Genomic DNA, 19,266 nt, shown 5'->3' on the forward strand with positions numbered 1-19,266 from the left:
GATGCTACTAAACTCCTAGATAATATTATGGTTAATTATTCTCAATAGCATACTGAAAGATCTTCTAATAAAAAGGTGCATGCGATAGAAGAAATTAATGTGTTGAGTGGAAAGATGGATGAACTTATGAAATTATTTGCTACTAAGAGTGTTTCTTCTGATCCTAATGATATGCCTTTATCTACTTTGATTGAGAATAACAATCAATCTATGGATGTGAATTTTGTTGGTAGGAATAATTTTGGTAACAACGCTTATAGAGGGAATTTTAATCCTAGGCCATATCCTAGTAATCCTTCTAATAATTATGGGAATTCCTACAACAACTCTTATGGAAATTATAATAAGATGCCCTCTGAATTTGAGACTAGTGTTAAAGAGTTTATGAATTCACAAAAGAATTTTAATGCTTTGCTTGAAGAGAAAATGCTTAGAGTTGATGATTTGGCTAGGAACGTTGATAGAATTTCTCTTGAGATTGATTCTTTAAAGCTTAGATCTATTCCTCCTAAGCATGATATCAATGAGTCTCTCAAAGCCATGAGAATTTCCATTGATGAGTGCAAGGAAAGAACCGCTAGGATGCGTGCTTCCAAAGATGCCTTTATTAAAGCGTGTTCCTCCAATTCCTATGAAAATCAAGATGAAGATCTAAAAGTTATTGATGTGTCTCCTATTAAATCTTTATTTTGCAATATGAATCTTGATGAAACTGAATATGATCTTCCTTTACCTAGAAGGCATTCTACAAATTCGGAGTATTTAGATCTTTACGATGAAATTGATGAAAGTGGGATTGAAAGAAATAAAAATCTAGATGTTGCTAAACCCACTATATTGGATTTCAAGGAATTTAATTATGAAAGTTGCTCTTTAATTGATTGTATTTCCTTGTTGCAATACGTGCTAAATTCTCCACATGCTTATAGCCAAAATAAAGCCTTCACCGAACATATTGTTGATGCCTTGATGCAATTGTCGGGGGTTGGGTGCGACATATGCCAAATGATGGCTTATCATGGTGGGGGCGAGTAGAACGTCGCCGGTGCCTGGAAACGGGATGAGGCGTAGACATGCACGCCGGCGAATCTTACCCAGCTTCAGGGCTCTCCGGGGAGATTTAACCCCTACTGCTGCTCTGCGGGGTCTCCGCATGATCACTATGGCAAAGTGCTTACATGATCGCTCCTTGAGCTGTTTCCTGGAGGTAGGAGAGGGCAAGGCTAGATCTCTCCCTCCTATATGATCTGGTCTAAAGCTAATAGGTTCCAACCCTTTGCATGGGTGCCCTGGGGGTTTATATAGGCCTACCCCCAGGGGTACAATGGTAATATGACTGGACACGGGCCCAGCCGTTAGTATCTCCGACCTCCGTCTTCTCGGCCGACTGCTGGGGCCCGCCGACTGGTGGGCCCCGCCGACTGGCTAGGTACGGAGCCGACAGGCCGCGTCCGCCGCGGGCGGTTCTTGCCGGCTGCTGATTACTGTAGCCGTGCTTCTGATGATGCGGGCTTGGTCATGGAGTCGTGGCAACAGCCCCGCCGCCTGGCGGGCGATCACTATGGCCACTCTCCATCACATCTGATTAATGGCGCGCGGGCCCGGGGGAGGATCTGGCCGACTCCCGGGAGCTGACTACCAACGAGTTCGACTGGTGGCGCACTTGCCGTCTTCTAGGGTCCCGCTGGCTGGTGGGATCCGCTACCCCAAGGCCGTACGGACAAGCCATCGTGGGCGCAGGATTCGGTGCACCGGTGCTGATGGCAGGGCTGGCATGGCAACAGTGCCACGCCGCACAGAGATCTCCGCGAGTACGACGTACTGTAGCCATGCCTGCCTTGGACAAGGGGTGGGAGCAGTCTTCACTGTAGCCACTCCCCTGTCCTGTCCCTCTTGATGAGGACATGGGGTTTTGCTAGAGTTGCGGGCCGACTCCCCAAAGTTGGCTTCTCTGGAAGTCGCCAGTCAGGAGTCGGCTTATCCTGAAGTCGTCCCTAGGACTCGGCCGCGAGTGGGCAGTCGGCCGTCTTGCCGCCGTCTTCTCAAAAGGCGGCTCTTCGTCCTGGAGTCTTGAGGGGCGCAGCCTGCCCCGATGTCTTGAAAGGTTCTGGGGCTCGGGTTGGCCTACCCGTGACCCATTACTCTGACAATAGTCGCCGAAGCTGGTGAGGTGCCGCGGACGATCGGCCGAGAAGCCTTGGCAGTTTCTCTTTCCGGGTGCTCGACACTTGGTTCTTGGCTGACTTCTGCTGGGCCGGCTAGAAGGATTCGGACTCGCCCAACTCTGACTCGCATAATATTTCGAACATCGCGGCGTGATCCAAGTAGCGTGCTGGCTAAGCCTTCAGGCTGCCGCCCGTTCCAGGCCTGTCACGTGATAACACGTGGCCGGGCCATTCTACTAGCCTACGCGCGCGATGGGACAGGCCCGCAGGCGTGGCCGGGCCATTCTACCAGCCTACGTGCGCGAGCGGATCTGTTGTGGCCCAGGCAGACGGTTGGGATTCCCGTGGAGTTACTGCGTGCAGTAACTTTGTCGTGGAAACATGGGGGTCGTGGGGTCGTGGGTGCAGTAAATCGCACGACCGCCCCCTCGGCTTCGCAGCCCATGAGGCTATAAGTAGGGGGAGGAGGGGGGTGCGGCAGAGCACGGGCGCCCCTCTTTCCCACTGCGCCTTGCTCTTCTCCTTCTTCTTCTTCTTCTTCTTCTTCTTCTTCTTCTTCTTCTTCTTCTTCTTCTTCTTCTTCTTCTTCTTCTTCTTCTTCTTCTTCTTCTTCTTCTTCTTCTTCTTCTTCTTCTTCTTCTTCTTCTTCTTCTTCTTCTTCTTCTTCTTCTTCTTCTTCTTCTTCTTCTTCTTCCTCGCCCCGCCGTGCGCCCAAGCTCTGACGAACGCCGCGGCGATCAGCTCATGATGAGCTCTTCTTCTGCCGCCGTGGCTCCCCCGGTGCGCTCCGGCACCTGGGACGGCTCAGAAGTACATGATGACCACATCGAGTTCCTCCGCAAGACTCGTCGGCTCCCCGGTGAAGATCACGTGCGGGTGCGTCTTGCGCCGAGGGGGGAGATTTCCCCCGCGCCGCAGGAGGGCGAGCGGGTCATCTTCCGCTCGCACTGCCTGCGCGGGTTGGGGCTGCCGGCGAGCAGCTTCTTTCGCTCTTTTCTGGAGTTCTACGGCCTCCAGCCGCACCACCTCATGCCCAACACGGTGGTGCTACTGTCCGCCTTTGTGGCCTTGTGCGAAGGCTTCCTCGGAGTCCTCCCCACCCTCGAGCTCTGTGGGGAGTTCTTCTTCTCCAAGCTCGGCACCCAGGCTACAGGCGTGCCGGCTCAATGCGGCGCTTTCATCGCCGTGCGAAGGTCGGGGGCCGACAACCCCTTCCCCGCCATCTCGCTGATAAAGTCGGTGAAGATGTGGCAGTGCTCGTACTTCTACGTCAGGAGCGTCTCCGCGAGGGGCGACTGGGTCAATCTACCGGCTTTCGAAGCCGGCCCGCCGGCTGGGAGACTGCCCAACTGGTCGTACCGGGCCAAGTCGCTGACGCCCGCGGGAGCCGGCGCCGTCACGCGACTCCGAGTGCTGACGCAGCCGGAGGGCTTGACTGGTCCAGACCTGCTGGCCGCCTTCGTGGCACGCCGAGTTCTCCCGCTCCATGGTCGCCCCCACATGATATGCCAAATGAGCGGGCATCGTGACCCGAGTCGGATGTGGACCAAGGATATGCCTCACGAGGAGGTGGCCTACATGGTGAACTACCTCTCGGACAGCAAGCTCCTGGAGGACTGGCGGTTCAGCAAGGAGCCGTACTCCCGCGCCAACCACCCGCCCGAAGTGAGTTGCCTTTTCTTTCTTTGGATTGTCTTCTTTCTTGCCGAGTTTGTTTGTGCGGCCTGACCAGTCGGCTTTGGTCAGAATCCCCTCCTCCATCCACCAGCCGGCACCACAGGGCCGGCCCACGAGTTCCTTGCCGACCGGGCAGAGAGCAATGTCGACGACCCCGATTTGGGAGCGGCGGCTTTGGAAGACGACGCGGAGGGAGGAGGAGGAGCAGCAGGCGGCTCCAGGCCTTCGGCCACTTTCACCGACTGGCCTGACAACGAGGCCGAGGGAGAAGTCACCCCTTGCCATCGGCCAGGAGCCAGCCAGCCTGGCGCGGACTCTTCTGCCGCGTCGGGTGCTCCTGGCTGCGGGAAGAAACGTAGGGCCGTGCCGACCTTGTTCGGCAGTCGGCCGAAGAAGCCCAAGGGTTCGGCTGCGGCGACCCAGCGGGACGAGGCGGCTGCGAAGGCCATCCGCTTCCGTAAGGAAGTGAAGAAGCTATTGGAAATATGCCCTAGAGGCAATAATAAATTGATTATTATTATATTTCCTTGTTCATGATAATCGTTTATTATCCATGCTAGAATTGTATTGATAGGAAACTCAGATACATGTGTGGATACATAGACAACACCATGTCCCTAGTAAGCCTCTAGTTGACTAGCTCGTTGATCAATAGATGGTTACGGTTTCCTGATCATGGACATTGGATGTCGTTGATAACGGGATCACATCATTAGGAGAATGATGTGATGGACAAGACCCAATCCTAAGCATAGCACTAGATCGTGTAGTTCGTATGCTAAAGCTTTTCTAATGTCAAGTATCATTTCCTTAGACCATGAGATTGTGCAACTCCCGGATACCGTAGGAGTGCTTTGGGTGTGCCAAACGTCACAACGTAACTGGGTGGCTATAAAGGTACACTACGGGTATCTCCGAAAGTGTCTGTTGGGTTGGCACGAATCGGGACTGGGATTTGTCACTCCGTGTGATGGAGAGGTATCTCTGGGCCCACTCGGTAGGACATCATCATAATGTGCACAATGTGATCAAGGAGTTGATCACGGGATGATGTGTTACGGAACGAGTAAAAGAGACTTGCCGGTAACGAGATTGAACAAGGTATCGGGATACCGACGATCGAATCTCGGGCAAGCACAATACCGATAGACAAAGGGAATTGAATATGGGATTGATCGAATCCTCGACATCGTGGTTCATCCGATGAGATCATCGTGGAACATGTGGGAGCCAACATGGGTATCCAGATCCCGCTGTTGGTTATTGACCGGAGAACGTCTCGGTCATGTCTGCATGTCTCCCGAACCCGTAGGGTCTACACACTTAAGGTTCGATGACGCTAGGGTTATAAAGGAAGTTTGTATGTGGTTGCCGAATGTTGTTAGGAGTCGCGGATGAGATCCCGGATGTCACGAGGAGTTCCGGAATGGTCTGGTGGTAAAGATTTATATATGGGAAGTCCTGTTTTGGTCACCGGAAAAGTTTCAGGTTTTATCGATAACGTACTGGGACCACCGGGAGGGTCCCGGGGGTCCACCAAGTGGGGCAACCAACCCCGGAGGCTTGCATGGGCCAAGAGTGGTGAGGGACCAGCCCCTGAGTGGGCTGGTGCGCCTCCCACAAGGCCCAAGGCGCAGCAAAGGATGAGAAAGGGGAAACCCTAGGCTCAGATGGGCCTAAGGCCCACCCTAGGGGGCGCCCCCCTTCTCCCCCTCTTGGCCGCCTCCCCTTTCCCATCTAGGGCTGCCGCCCCCTAGGGGTGGGAACCCTAGAGGGGGCGCACCCTCCTCCCCTTCCCTATATATATGAGGCCTAGGGGCTGCACAATACACGCGATTAGATCTCTCCCTGTTGGTGCAGCCCTCCCTCTCTTTCTCCTCAGATTCCGTGGTGCTTGGTGAAGCCCTGCTGGATAGCCACGCTCCTCCACCACCACCACGCCATTGTGCTGCTGCTGGATGGAGTCTCCCTCAACCTCTCCCTCTCTCCTTGCTGGATCAAGGCGTGGGAGACGTCACCGGGCTGTACGTGTGTTGAACGCCAGGTGCCGTCCGTTCGGCACTAGGATCATCGGTGATTTGGATCACGACGAGTACGACTCCATCAACCCCGTTCTCTTGAACGCTTCCACTTAGTGATCTACAATGGTATGTAGATGCACTCTCCTTCCCCTCATTGCTGTTTTCTCCATAGATAGATCTTGGTGAGACGTAGGAAAATTTTGAATTTCTGCTACGTTCCCCAATAGTGGCATCATGAGCCAGGTCTATTGCGTAGATTCTATGCACGAATATAACACAAAGTAGTTGTGGGTGTTGATATTGTTCTATATGCTTACCGTTACTAGTCCAATCTTGTGTCAACGGCATCTTGGGATGAAGCGGCCCAGACCAACCTTACACGTACGCTTACGTGAGACCGGTTCCATCGACTGACATGCACTAGTTGCATAAGGTGGCTGGCGGGTGTCTGTCTCTCCCACTTTAGTCTGTCTCTCCCACTTTAGTCGAAAAGGATCCTTATGAAGGGTAAATAGCAATTGGCATATCACGTTGTGGTCTTTGCGTAGGTAAAAAACGTTCTTGCTAGAAACCCATAGCAGCCACGTAAAACATGCAAACAACAATTAGAGGACGTCTAACTTGTTTTTGCAGGGTATGCTATGTGATGTGATATGGCCAAAGGATGTGATGAATGATATATGTGATGTATGAGATGATCATGTTCTTGTAATAGGAATCATGACTTGCATGTCGATGAGTATGATAACCAGCAGGAGCCATAGGAGTTGTCTTTATTTATTTATGACCTGCGTGTCAACATAAACGTCATGTAATTACTTTACTTTATTGCTAACCGTTAGCCATAGTAGTAGAAGTAATAGTTGGCGAGACAACTTCATGAAGACACGATGATGGAGATCATGATGATGGAGATCATGGTGTCATGCCGGTGACCTTGATGATCATGGAGCCCCGAAGATGGAGATCAAAAGGAGCAATATGATATTGGCCATATCATGTCACTATTTGATTGCATGTGATGTTTATCATGTTTATACATCTTATTTGCTTAGAACGATGGTAGTAAATAAGATGATCCCTCATAATAATTTCAAGAAAGTGTTCCCCCTAACTGTGCACCGTTGCGACAGTTCGTTGTTTCGAAGCACCACGTGATGATCGGGTGTGATAGATTCTAGCATTCACATACAATGGGTGTAAGACAGATTTACACACGCGAAACACTTAGGTTGACTTGACGAGCCTAGCATGTATATACATGGCCTCGGAACAAAAGAGACCGAAAGGTCGAGCATGAGTCGTATGATAGGTACAATCAACATGAAGATGTTCACCAATGATGACTAGTCCGTCTCACGTGATGATCGGACACAGCCTAGTTGACTCGGATCATGTAATCACTTAGATGACTAGAGGGATGTCTATCTGAGTGGGAGTTCATAAGATGAACTTAATTATCCTGAACATAGTCAAAAGGTCTTCGCAAATTATGTCGTAGCTCGCGCTTCAGTTCTACTGTTTAGTTATGTTCCTAGAGAAAATTTAGTTGAAAGTTGATAGTAGCAATTATGCGGACTAGGTCCGTAAACTGAGGATTGTCCTCATTGCTTCATAGAAGGCTTATGTCCTTAATGCACCGCTCAGTGTGCTGAACCTCGAATGTTGTCTGTGGATGTTGCGAACATCTGACATACGCATTTTGATAACTACGTGATAGTTCAGTTAAACGGTTTAGAGTAGAGGCACCGAAGACGTTTTTGAAACGTCGCGAAACATATGAGATGTTTTGAGGGCTGAAATTGGAATTTCAGGCTCGTGCCCACGTCAAGAGGTATAAGACCTCCGACGATTTTCTTAGCCTACAAACTAAGAGAGAAAAGCTCAATTGTTGAGCTTGTGCTCAGATTGTCTGAGTACAACAATCATTTGAATCGAGTGGGAGTTGATCTTGCAGATGAGATAGTGATGTTTCTCCAAAGTCATTACCACCAAGCTGCTAGAGCTTCGTGATGAACTATAATATATCGGGGACATATATGATGATCCTTGAGATATAAGCGATGTTTGACACCAAAGTAGAAATCAAGAAGGAGCATCAATTGTTGATGGTTGTTGAAACCACTAGTTTCAAGAAGGGCAAGGGCAAGAAGGGATACTTTATGAAACGGCAATTCAGCTGCTGCTCTAGTGAAGAGACCCAAGGTTGAACCCAAACCCGAGACTAAGTGCTTCTGTAATAAGGGGAACAACCACTGGAGCAGAATTACCCTAGATACTTGGTAGATTAGAAGGCTGGCAAGGTCGATAGAAGTATATTGGATATACATTGTGTTGATGTGTACTTTACTAGTACTCCTAGTAGCACCAGGGTATTAGACACCGGTTCGGTTGCTAAGTGTTAGTAACTCGAAATAAAAGCTACGGAATAAACGGAGACTAGCTAAAGGTGAGCTGACGATATGTGTTGGAAGTGTTTGCAATGTTGATATGATCAAGCATCGCACGCTCCCTCTACCATCGAGATTGGTGTTAAACCTAAATAATTGTTATTTGGTGTTTGCGTTGAGCATAGACATGATTGGATTACGTCTATCGCAATACGGTTATTCATTTAAGGAGAATAATGGTTACTCTATTCATTTGAATAATACCTTCAATGGTCTTGCACCTAAAATGAATGGTTTATTGAATCTCGATCATAGTGATACACATGTTCATGCCAAAAGATATAAGGATAGTAATGATAGTACCACCTACTTGTGGCACTGCCACTTAAGTCATATCGGTATAAAATGCATGAAGAAGCTCCATGTTGATGGATCTTTGGACTCACTCATTTTTGAAAGGATTGAGACATGCGAACCATGTTTGTTGGTAGATATGCATGAAGAAACTCTATGCAGATGGATCATTTGGACTCACTTGATTTTGAATCACTTGAGACATGCAAATCATACCACATGGGCAAGATGACTGAAAGCCTCATTTTCAGTAAAATGGAACTAGAAAGCAACTTGTTGGAAGTAATACAGTTTGATGTGTGCAGTCCAATGAGTGTTGAGGCGTGTAGTGGATATCGTTATGTTCTTGCTTCACAGATGATTTGAGTAGATGTTGAGTATATTTACTTGATGAATCACGAGTCTGAATTATTGAAAGGTTCAAGTAATTTCAGGGTGAAGTTGAAAGATCATCGTGACAAGAGGATAAAATATTTATGATATGATCATAGAGATGAATATCTGAATTACGAGTTTGGCACAGAATTAAGACATTGTGGAAATTGTTTCACAACTAATACAGCCTGGAACACCATAGAGTGATGGTGTGTCCGAACATCATAACTGCACCATATTGGATATAATGCATACCATGATGTCTCTTATCGAATTACCACAATAATTTATGGGTTAGGCATTAGAGACAACCACATTCTCTTTAAATAGGGCACCACGTAATTCCGATGAGATGACACCGTATGAACTATGGTTTAGAGAAACCTAAGCTGTCATTTCTTAAAAGTTTGGGGCTGCGACGCTTATGTGGAAAAAGTTTCAGGCTGATAAGCTCGAACCGAAAGCGGATAAATGCATCTTCATAGGACATCCAAAACAGTTGGGTATACCTCCTGTCTCAGATCCGAAAACAATAAGGGATTGTTTCTAGAATCGGGTCCTTTCTCGAGGAAATGTTTCTCTCAAAAGAATTGAGTGGGAGGATGGTGGAGGCTTGATGAGGTTATTGAACCGTCTCTTCAACTAGTGTGTGGCAGGGCACAGGGAGTTGTTCCTGTGGCGTCTACACCAATTGAAGTGGAAGCTTATGATGGTGATCATGAAACTTCAGATCAAGTCACTATCAAACCTCGTGGGATGACAAGGATGCGTACTACTTCAGAGTGGTACGTAATCCTGTCTTGGAAGTCATGTTGCTAGACAACAATGAACCTACGAGCTATGGAGAAGCGATGGTGGGCCCGGATTCTGACAAATGGTTAGAAGCCATGAAACTCGAGATAGGATCCATGTATCAGAACAAAGCATGGACTTTGGTGGACTTGCCCAATGATCGGCAAGCCATTGAGATAAATGGATCTTTAAGAAGAAGACGGACGTAGACGGTAATGTCAACGTCTATGAAGCTCGACTTGTGGCGAAGAGTTTTTCACAAGTTGAAGGAGTTGACTACGATGAGATCTTCTCATCCGTAGCAGTGCTTAAGTCCGTCGGAATCATGTTAGCATTAGCTGCATTTATGTAATCTGGCAGATGGATGTCAAAACGAGTTTCCTTACCAGTTTTCATAAGGAAAGGTTGTATGCGATACAATCAGAAAGGTTTTGTCGATCCTAAGGATGCTAAAAGGTATGCTAACTCCAGCGATCCTTCTAAGGACTGGAGTAAGCATCTCGGAGTTGGAATGTACGCTTTGATGAGATGATCAAAGATTTTGGGTTTATACAAAGTTTATTAGAAACTTGTATTTCCAAAGAAGTGAGTGGGAGCACTATAGAATTTCTGATGAGTATATGTTGTTGACATATTGTGGATCAGAAATGACGTGGAATTTCTGGAAAGCATATAGGGTTATTTGGAAAGTGTTTTTCAATGGAAAGCCTGGATTAAGCTACTTGAACATTGAGCATCAAGATCTATAAGGATAGATCGAAACGCTTAATGGTACTTTCAAATGAGCACATACCTTGACATGATCTTGAAGGTGTTCAAGATGGATCAGTCAAAGAAGGAGTTCTTGCCTGAGTTGTATGGTATGAAGTTAAGACTTAAAGCTCGACCACGGCAGAATAGAGAGAAAGGACGAAGGTCGTCCCCTATGCTTAAAACGTAGGCTCTACAGTATGCTATGTTGTGTACCACACCTGAAGTGTGCCTTGCCATGAGTCAGTCAAGGGGTACAAGAGTGATCCAAGAATGGATCACAGGACAGCGGTCAAAGTTATCCTTAGTAACTAGTGGACTAAGGAATTTTTCTCGATTATGGAGGTGGTAAAAGAGTTCGTCGTAAAGGGTTACACCGATGCAAACTTTGACACTAATCCAGATTATTCTGAGTAGTAAACTGGATTTGTATAGTAGAACAGTTATTTGGAATAGCTCCAAATAGAGCGTGGTAGCTGCATCTAGGAGATGACATAGAGATTTGTAAAGCACACATGGATCTGAAAGGTTCAGACCCGTTGACTATAACCTCTCTCACAAGCATAACATGATCAAACCCAGAACTCATCGAGTGTTAATCACATGGTAAATGTGAACTAGATTATTGACTCTAGTAAACTCTTTGGGTGTTAGTCACATGGGGATGTGACCTTGAGTGTTAATCACATATCGATGTGAACTAGATTATTGACTCTAGTGCACGTGGGAGACTGTTGGAAATATGCCCTAGAGGCAATAATAAATTGATTATTATTATTATATTTCCTTGTTCATGATAATCGTTTATTATCCATGCTAGAATTGTATTGATAGGAAACTCAGATACATGTGTGGATACATAGACAACACCATGTCCCTAGTAAGCCTCTAGTTGACTAGCTCGTTGGATGGTTACGGTTTCCTGACCATGGACATTGGATGTCGTTGATAATGGGATCACATCATTAGGAGAATGATGTGATGGACAAGACCCAATCCTAAGCATAGCACTAGATCGTGTAGTTCGTATGCTAAAGCTTTTCTAATGTCAAGTATCATTTCCTTAGACCATGAGATTGTGCAACTCCCGGATACCGTAGGAGTGCTTTGGGTGTGCCAAACGTCACAACGTAACTGGGTGGCTATAAAGGTACACTACGGGTATCTCCGAAAGTGTCTGTTGGGTTGGCACGAATCGAGACTGGGATATGTCACTCCGTGTGACGGAGAGGTATCTTTGGGCCCACTCGGTAGGACATCATCATAATGTGCACAATGTGATCAAGGAGTTGATCACGGGATGATGTGTTATGGAACGAGTAAAAGAGACTTGCCGGTAACGAGATTGAACAAGGTATCGGGATACCGACGATCGAATCTCGGGCAAGTACAATACCGATAGACAAAGGGAATTGAATATGGGATTGATCGAATCCTCGACATCGTGGTTCATCCGATGAGATCATCGTGGAACATGTGGGAGCTAACATGGGTATCCAGATCCCGCTGTTGGTTATTGACCGGAGAACGTCTCGGTCACGTCTGCATGTCTTCCGAACCCGTAGGGTCTACACACTTAAGGTTCGATGACGCTAGGGTTATAAAGGAAGTTTGTATGTGGTTGCCAAATGTTTTTAGGAGTCCCGGATGAGATCCCGGATGTCACGAGGAGTTCCGGAATGGTCCGGAGGTAAAGATTTATATATGGGAAGTCCTGTTTTGGTCACCGGAAAAGTTTCGGGTTTTATTGATAACGTACTGGGACCACCGGGAGGGTCCCGGGGGTCCACCAAGTGGGGCCACCAACCCCGGAGGCTTGCATGGGCCAAGAGTGGTGAGGGACCAGCCCCTGAGTGGGCTGGTGCGCCTCCCACAAGGCCCAAGGCACAGCAAAGGACGAGAAGGGGGAAACCCTAGGCTCAGATGGGCCTAAGGCCCACCCTAGGGGGCGCCCCCCTTCTCCCCCTCTTGGCCGCCTCCCCTTTCCCATCTAGGGCTGCCGCCCCCCTAGGGGTGGGAACCCTAGAGGGGGCGCACCCTCCTCCCCTTCCCCTATATATATGAGGCCTAGGGGCTGCACAATACACGCGATTAGATCTCTCCCTGTTGGTGCAGCCCTCCCTCTCTTTCTCCTCATATTCCGTGGTGCTTGGCGAAGCCCTGCTGGATAGCCACGCTCCTCCACCACCACCACGCCATTGTGCTGCTGCTGGATGGAGTCTTCCTCAACCTCTCCCTCTCTCCTTGCTGGATCAAGGCGTGGGAGACGTCACCGGGCTGTACGTGTGTTGAACGCGGAGGTGCCGTCCGTTCGGCACTAGGATCATCGGTGATTTGGATCACGACGAGTACGACTCCATCAACCCCGTTCTCTTGAACGCTTCCGCTTAGAGATCTACAAGGGTATGTAGATGCACTCTCCTTCCCCTCATTGCTGGTTTCTCCATAGATAGATCTTGGTGACACGTAGGAAAATTTTGAATTTCTGCTACGTTCCCCAACAGAAGCCGCCACTGGTCTTCACGTGAGTATTCCATCTTTAACGCTTTATTCTTTGTCTACAACTTTGTCTGAGTCTTTTGCTTGCTTCCCTTGCTTCAGGGCTCCCCTTACACTTGAGAGGGTTGCCGCCGCCTCCGTCATGGGGTCGGCGGAGACGTCCGCCACCACTCGGCGGATTGACCCCGCTGCTGACCTCCCGGAGGCGACTGAGCGGAATGCGCAGGAGAAGCGCAATGAGGAAGAGGCTGCCCGCCTGGAGAAGGCGGAGGCCTCCGCCAAGAAGAAACTGGCGGAGGCCGAAGCCGCCGCCGCGATGAAGCGGCAGGCTGAGGAGGCCGCGCGCCGCTAATCGGCGGTGTTCGTCCTGAAGGAAATATGCCCTAGAGGCAATAATAAAGTTATTATTTATTTCCTTATATCATGATAAATGTTTATTATTCATGCTAGAGTTGTATTAACCGGAAACATAATACATGTGTGAATACATAGACAAACAGAGTGTCACTAGTATGCCTCTACTTGACTAGCTCGTTAATCAAAGATGGTTATGTTTCCTAACCATGAACAAAAGAGTTGTTATTTGATTAACGAGATCACATCATTAGTTGAATGATCTGATTGACATGACCCATTCCATTAGCTTAGCACCCAATCGTTTAGTATGTTGCTATTGCTTTCTTCATGACTTATACATGTTCCTATGACTATGTGATTATGCAACTCCCGTTTGCCGGAGGAACACTTTGTGTGCAACCAAACTTCACAACGTAAATGGGTTATTATAAAGGTGCTCTACAGGTGTCTCCAAAGGTAAATGTTGGGTTGGCGTATTTCGAGATTAGGATTTGTCACTCCGATTGCCGGAGAGGTATCTCTGGGCCCTCTCGGTAATGCACATCACATAAGCCTTGCAAGCATTGCAACCAATGAGTTAGTTGCGAGATGATGTATTACGGAACGAGTAAAGAGACTTGCCGGTAACGAGATTGAACTAGGTATTGGATACCGATGATCGAATCTCGGGCAAGTAACATACCGATGACAAAGGGAACAACGTATGTTGTTATGCGGTCTGACCGATAAAGATCTTCGTAGAGTATGTAGGAGCCAATATGGGCATCTAGGTCCCGCTATTGGTTATTGACCGGAGATTTGTCTCAGTCATGTCTGCATTGTTCTCGAACCATAGGGTCCGCACGCTTAACGTTACGATGACAGTTATTATGAGTTTATGCATTTTGATGTACCGAAGTTAGTTCGGAGTCCCGGATGTGATCACGGATATGACGAGGAGTCTCGAAATGGTCGAGACATAAAGATTGATATATTGGACAGCTATATTCGGACACCGGAAGTGTTCCGGGTGATTTCGGAGAAAACGGAAGAGCCGGAGGGTTACTGGAACCCTACCGGGAGAAGTAATGGGCCTAGTGGGCCTTAGTGAAGAGAGAGGGGCTGCCAGAGGTGGGCTGTGCGCCTCCTCCTCCCTGGTCCGAATTGGACTAGGGGAGGGGGGCGGCGCCCCCCCTTTCCTTCTCCCTCTCCACCTCTTTCCCCCTCCTAGTAGGAGTCCTACTCCTACTAGGAGGAGGACTCCTCCTGGCGCGCCAAACAAGGGCCGGCCGGCCTCCCCCTTGCTCCTTTATATACGGGGGCAGGGGGGCACCCTAGAACACACAAGTTGATCCACGTGATCGTTCCTTAGCCGTGTGCGGTGCCCCCTGCCACCATATTCCACCTCGATCATATCGTTGTAGTGCTTAGGTGAAGCCCTGCGTCGGTAGGACATCATCATCGTCACCGCCGTCGTGCTGACGGAACTCATCCCCAAAGCTTTGCTGGATCGGAGCCCGGGGAGCGTCATCGAGCTGTACGTGTGCTAAGAACTCGGAGGTGCCGGAGTAACGGTGCTTGGATCGGTCGGATCGGGAAGACGTACGACTACGTCCTCTATGTTGCGTCAACGCTTCTATTGCGGTCTACGAGGGTACGTAGACAACACTCTCCCCTCTCGTTGCTATGCATCATCATGATCTTGCGTGTGCGTAGGATTTTTTTTTGAAATTACTACGTTCCCCAACACTTCCCCCCGCTGAACTCTGCGCCGCCGCCTCCGGAGTTCAAGGGGCAGACTGGGGGAGCCGGCGGTGAGAACCCCGTCATGGAGAGGGAAGGCGGCGACTCCTCTACGCCGGACGTGATTGTTCTGCCGCCGCCTCCGCCGTCGTCTGGGAGCATGCAGGGCGAACAGCCAGCGGACAATTCGGTGTCGCCGACTGAAGATGAGGCTGTGGCGAGGCTACTCCTTCAAGTCGGCTCGCCAATGCGTCGCCGCCTTGAGAAGGCGACCTCGGCACCCCGCCCCCTGGAGGCCGGCACCGCCAGCTCGGCGATCCCAGACGCCGAAGCGACAAGCGCTGCGCCCATTGGGTGGGTGCGAGGAGGCGGCATAGGGCCGCTGAACCAGGCGCTTCTGGACGTCCAGGCGAAGCTTTGAGCTGAGGGCGATGCCCTCCAGAACTGCACCAAGGCAAACCTGGCATCGCGAGCAGCCGTCCGTATGTTTTTCTTTGGTCCTTGTTTTCTTGTTCCTTTCTGTGGGGGCGCACCAGCGCACCCACTGGGTGTAGTCCCCGAGTTTCGGGCCGGCTGCTGAGCAGGCGGCCCGGAACTCCAATTGGTGAGCTCTAGGTACTAACTTTTGTCTGAAACACTTGTCGCAGGACTACCACAACCTCCGCGTTACTGCCTTCAATCGTAACGTTGAAGAGTTGGGCAAGCGGACCGCCGACTTGTCGGAGAGACAGAGTAAGTCCTTTTTTCTTCTTTGCGGGGGCGCGCTAGCGCACCCGCGGTCTGTAGTCCCCGAGATTCGGGCCGACTGCTGAACAGTCGGGCCGGATCTCCCCGGCGACCTTCTTTCTTCCTTCTCTTCAGAAGCCAACATTGTTCTTCAACAGCAGCTGAGCGACGCCAACTCCGCGTTGCGCGCCAAGGGGGAGGAGTGCAGCAAGCTCGCCATGGAGCGCGATCTGCTGGCCACTCAACTGGCAGAGCAGAGGGAGCTGCTTGCGAAGACGCAGAAGGAGGCGGAAGAGGCGGGAACCGCCCTCCTGGCCGAGTTCGCGAGCGAGCGCTCCTCCTGGACTGACAAGGAGGCGATGCTGGCCTCCGGCTTCCATGAGATTGAAGACATAGTAGAAGCATAAGACTGGCGAGACGACAATGATGCTACGATGGAGATCAAGGTGTCGCGCCGGTGGTGATGGTTATCATGACAGTGCTTCGGAGATGGAGATCACAGGCACAAGATGATGATGGCCATATCATATCACTTATATTGATTGCATGTGATGTTTATCTTTTATGCATCTTATCTTGCTTTGATTGACGGTAGCATTACAAGATGATCTCTCACTAAATTATCAAGAAGTGTTCTCCCTGAGTATGCACCGTTGCCAAAGTTCGTCGTGCCCAGACACCACGTGATGATCGGGTGTGATAAGCTCTACGTCCATCTACAACGGGTGCAAGCCAGTTTTTGCACATGCAGAATACTCAGGTTAAACTTGACGAGCCTAGCATATGCAAATATGGCCTCGGAACACGGAGACCGAAAGGTCGAGCGTGAATCATATAGTAGATATGATCAACATAACGATGTTCACCATTGAAAACTACTCCATCTCACGTGATGATCGGTTATGGTTTAGTTGATTTGGATCGCGTGATCACTTAGAGGATTAGAGGGATGTCTATCTAAGTGGGAGTTCTTTAAGTAATTTGATTAACTGAACTTAAATTTATCATGAACTTAGTACCTGATACTATCTTGCTTATGTATGTTTGATTGTAGATAGATGGCCCGTGCTGTTGTTCCGTTGAATTTTAATGCGTTCCTTGAGAAAGCAAAGTTGAAAGATGATGGTAGCGATTACACGGACTGGGTCCGTAACTTGAGGATTATCCTCATTGCTGCACAGAAGAATTACGTCCTGGAAGCACCGCTGGGTGCCAGGCCTGCTGCTGGAGCAACACCAGATGTTATGAACGTCTGGCAGAGCAAAGCTGATGACTACTCGATAGTTCAGTGTGCCATGCTTTACGGCTTAGAATCGGGACTTCAACGACGTTTTGAACGTCATGGAGCATATGAGATGTTCCAGGAGTTGAAGTTAATATTTCAAGCAAATGCCCGGATTGAGAGATATGAAGTCTCCAATAAGTTCTATAGCTGCAAGATGGAGGAGAACAGTTCTGTCAGTGAGCATATACTCAAGATATCTGGGTATAATAATCACTTGGTTCAATTGGGAGTTAATCTTCCAGATGACTGCGTCATTGAAAGAATTCTCCAATCACTGCCACCAAGCTACAAGAGCTTCGTGATGAACTATAATATGCAAGGGATGAATAAGACTATTCCCGAGCTCTTCGCAATGCTGAAAGCGGCGGAGGTAGAAATCAAGAAGGAGCATCAAGTGTTGATGGTTAACAAGACCACTAGTTTCAAGAAAAAGGGCAAAGGGAAGAAGGGGAACTTCAAAAAGAACGGCAAGCAAGTTGCTACTCAGGAGAAGAAACCCAAGTCTGGACCTAAGCCTGAAACTGAGTGCTTCTACTGCAAGCAGACTGGTCACTGGAAGCGGAACTTCCCCAAGTATTTGGCGGATAAGAAGGATGGCAAGGTGAACAAAGGTATATGTGATATACATGTTATTGATGTGTACCTTACTAGAGCTCGCAGTAGCACCTAGGTATTTGATACTGGTTCTGTTGCTAACATTTGCAACTCGAAACAGGGACTACGGATTAAGCGAACACTGGCAAAGGACGAGGTGACGATGCGCGTGGGAAACAGTTCCAAAGTCGATGTGATCGCGGTCGGCACGCTACCTCTACATCTACCTTCGGGATTAATATAGACCTAAATAATTGTTATTTGGTGCCAGCGTTGAGCATGAACATTATTATCTGGATCTTGTTTAATGCGAGACGGTTATTCATTTAAATCAGAGAATAATGGTTGTTCTATTTATATGAGTAATATCTTTTATGGTCATGCACCTTTGAAGAGTGGTCTATTTTTGATGAATCTCGATAGTAGTAACACACATATTCATAATGCTGAAGCCAAAAGATGCAGAGTTGATAATGATAGTGCAACTTATTTGTGGCACTGCCATTTAGGTCATATCGGTATAAAGCGCAAGAAGAAACTCCATACTGATGGACTTTTGGAACCACTTGATTATGAATCACTTTGTACTTGCGAACCGTGCCTCATGGGCAAGATGACTAAAACACCGTTCTCCGGTACTATGGAGAGAGCAACAGATTTGTTGGAAATCATACATACAGATGTATGTGGTCCGATGAATATTGAGGCTCGTGGCGGATATCGTTATTTTCTCACCTTCACAGATGACTTAAGCAGATATGGGTATATCTACTTAATGAAACACAAGTCTGAAACATTTGAAAAGTTCAAAGAATTTCAGAGTGAAGTTGAAAATCATCGTAACAAGAAAATAAAGTTTCTACGATCTGATCGTGGAGGAGAATATTTGAGTTACGAGTTTGGTGTACATTTGAAACAATGCGGAATAGTTTCGCAACTCACGCCACCCGGAACACCACAGCGTAATGGTGTGTCCGAACGTCGTAATCGTACTTTACTAGATATGGTGCGATCTATGATGTCTCTTACTGATTTACCGCTATCGTTTTGGGGTTATGCTTTAGAGACGGCCGCATTCACGTTAAATAGGGCACCATCAAAATCCGTTGAGACGACGCCTTATGAACTATGGTTTAGAAAGAAACCAAAGTTGTCGTTTCTTAAAGTTTGGGGCTGCGATGCTTATGTGAAAAAGCTTCAACCTGATAAGCTCGAACCCAAATCGGAGAAATGTGTCTTCATAGGATACCCAAAGGAGACTGTTGGGTACACCTTCTATCACAGATCCGAAGGAAAGACATTCGTTGGTAAGAATGGATCCTTTCTAGAGAAGGAGTTTCTCTCGAAAGAAGTGAGTGGGAGGAAAGTAGAACTTGACGAGGTAACTGTAACTGCTGCCTTATTGGAAAGTAGTACATCATAGAAAACTGTTTCTGCGACACCTACACCAACAAGTGAGGAAGCTAATGATAATGATCATGAAACTTCAGGACAAGATACTACTGCACCTCGTAGATCAACCAGAGCGAGATCCGCGCCAGAGTGGTACGGTAATCCAG

The sequence above is a fragment of the Triticum aestivum genome, chromosome 5A, assembly GCF_018294505.1.
Source record: "Triticum aestivum cultivar Chinese Spring chromosome 5A, IWGSC CS RefSeq v2.1, whole genome shotgun sequence".
Classification (NCBI taxonomy): Eukaryota; Viridiplantae; Streptophyta; class Magnoliopsida; order Poales; family Poaceae; genus Triticum; species Triticum aestivum.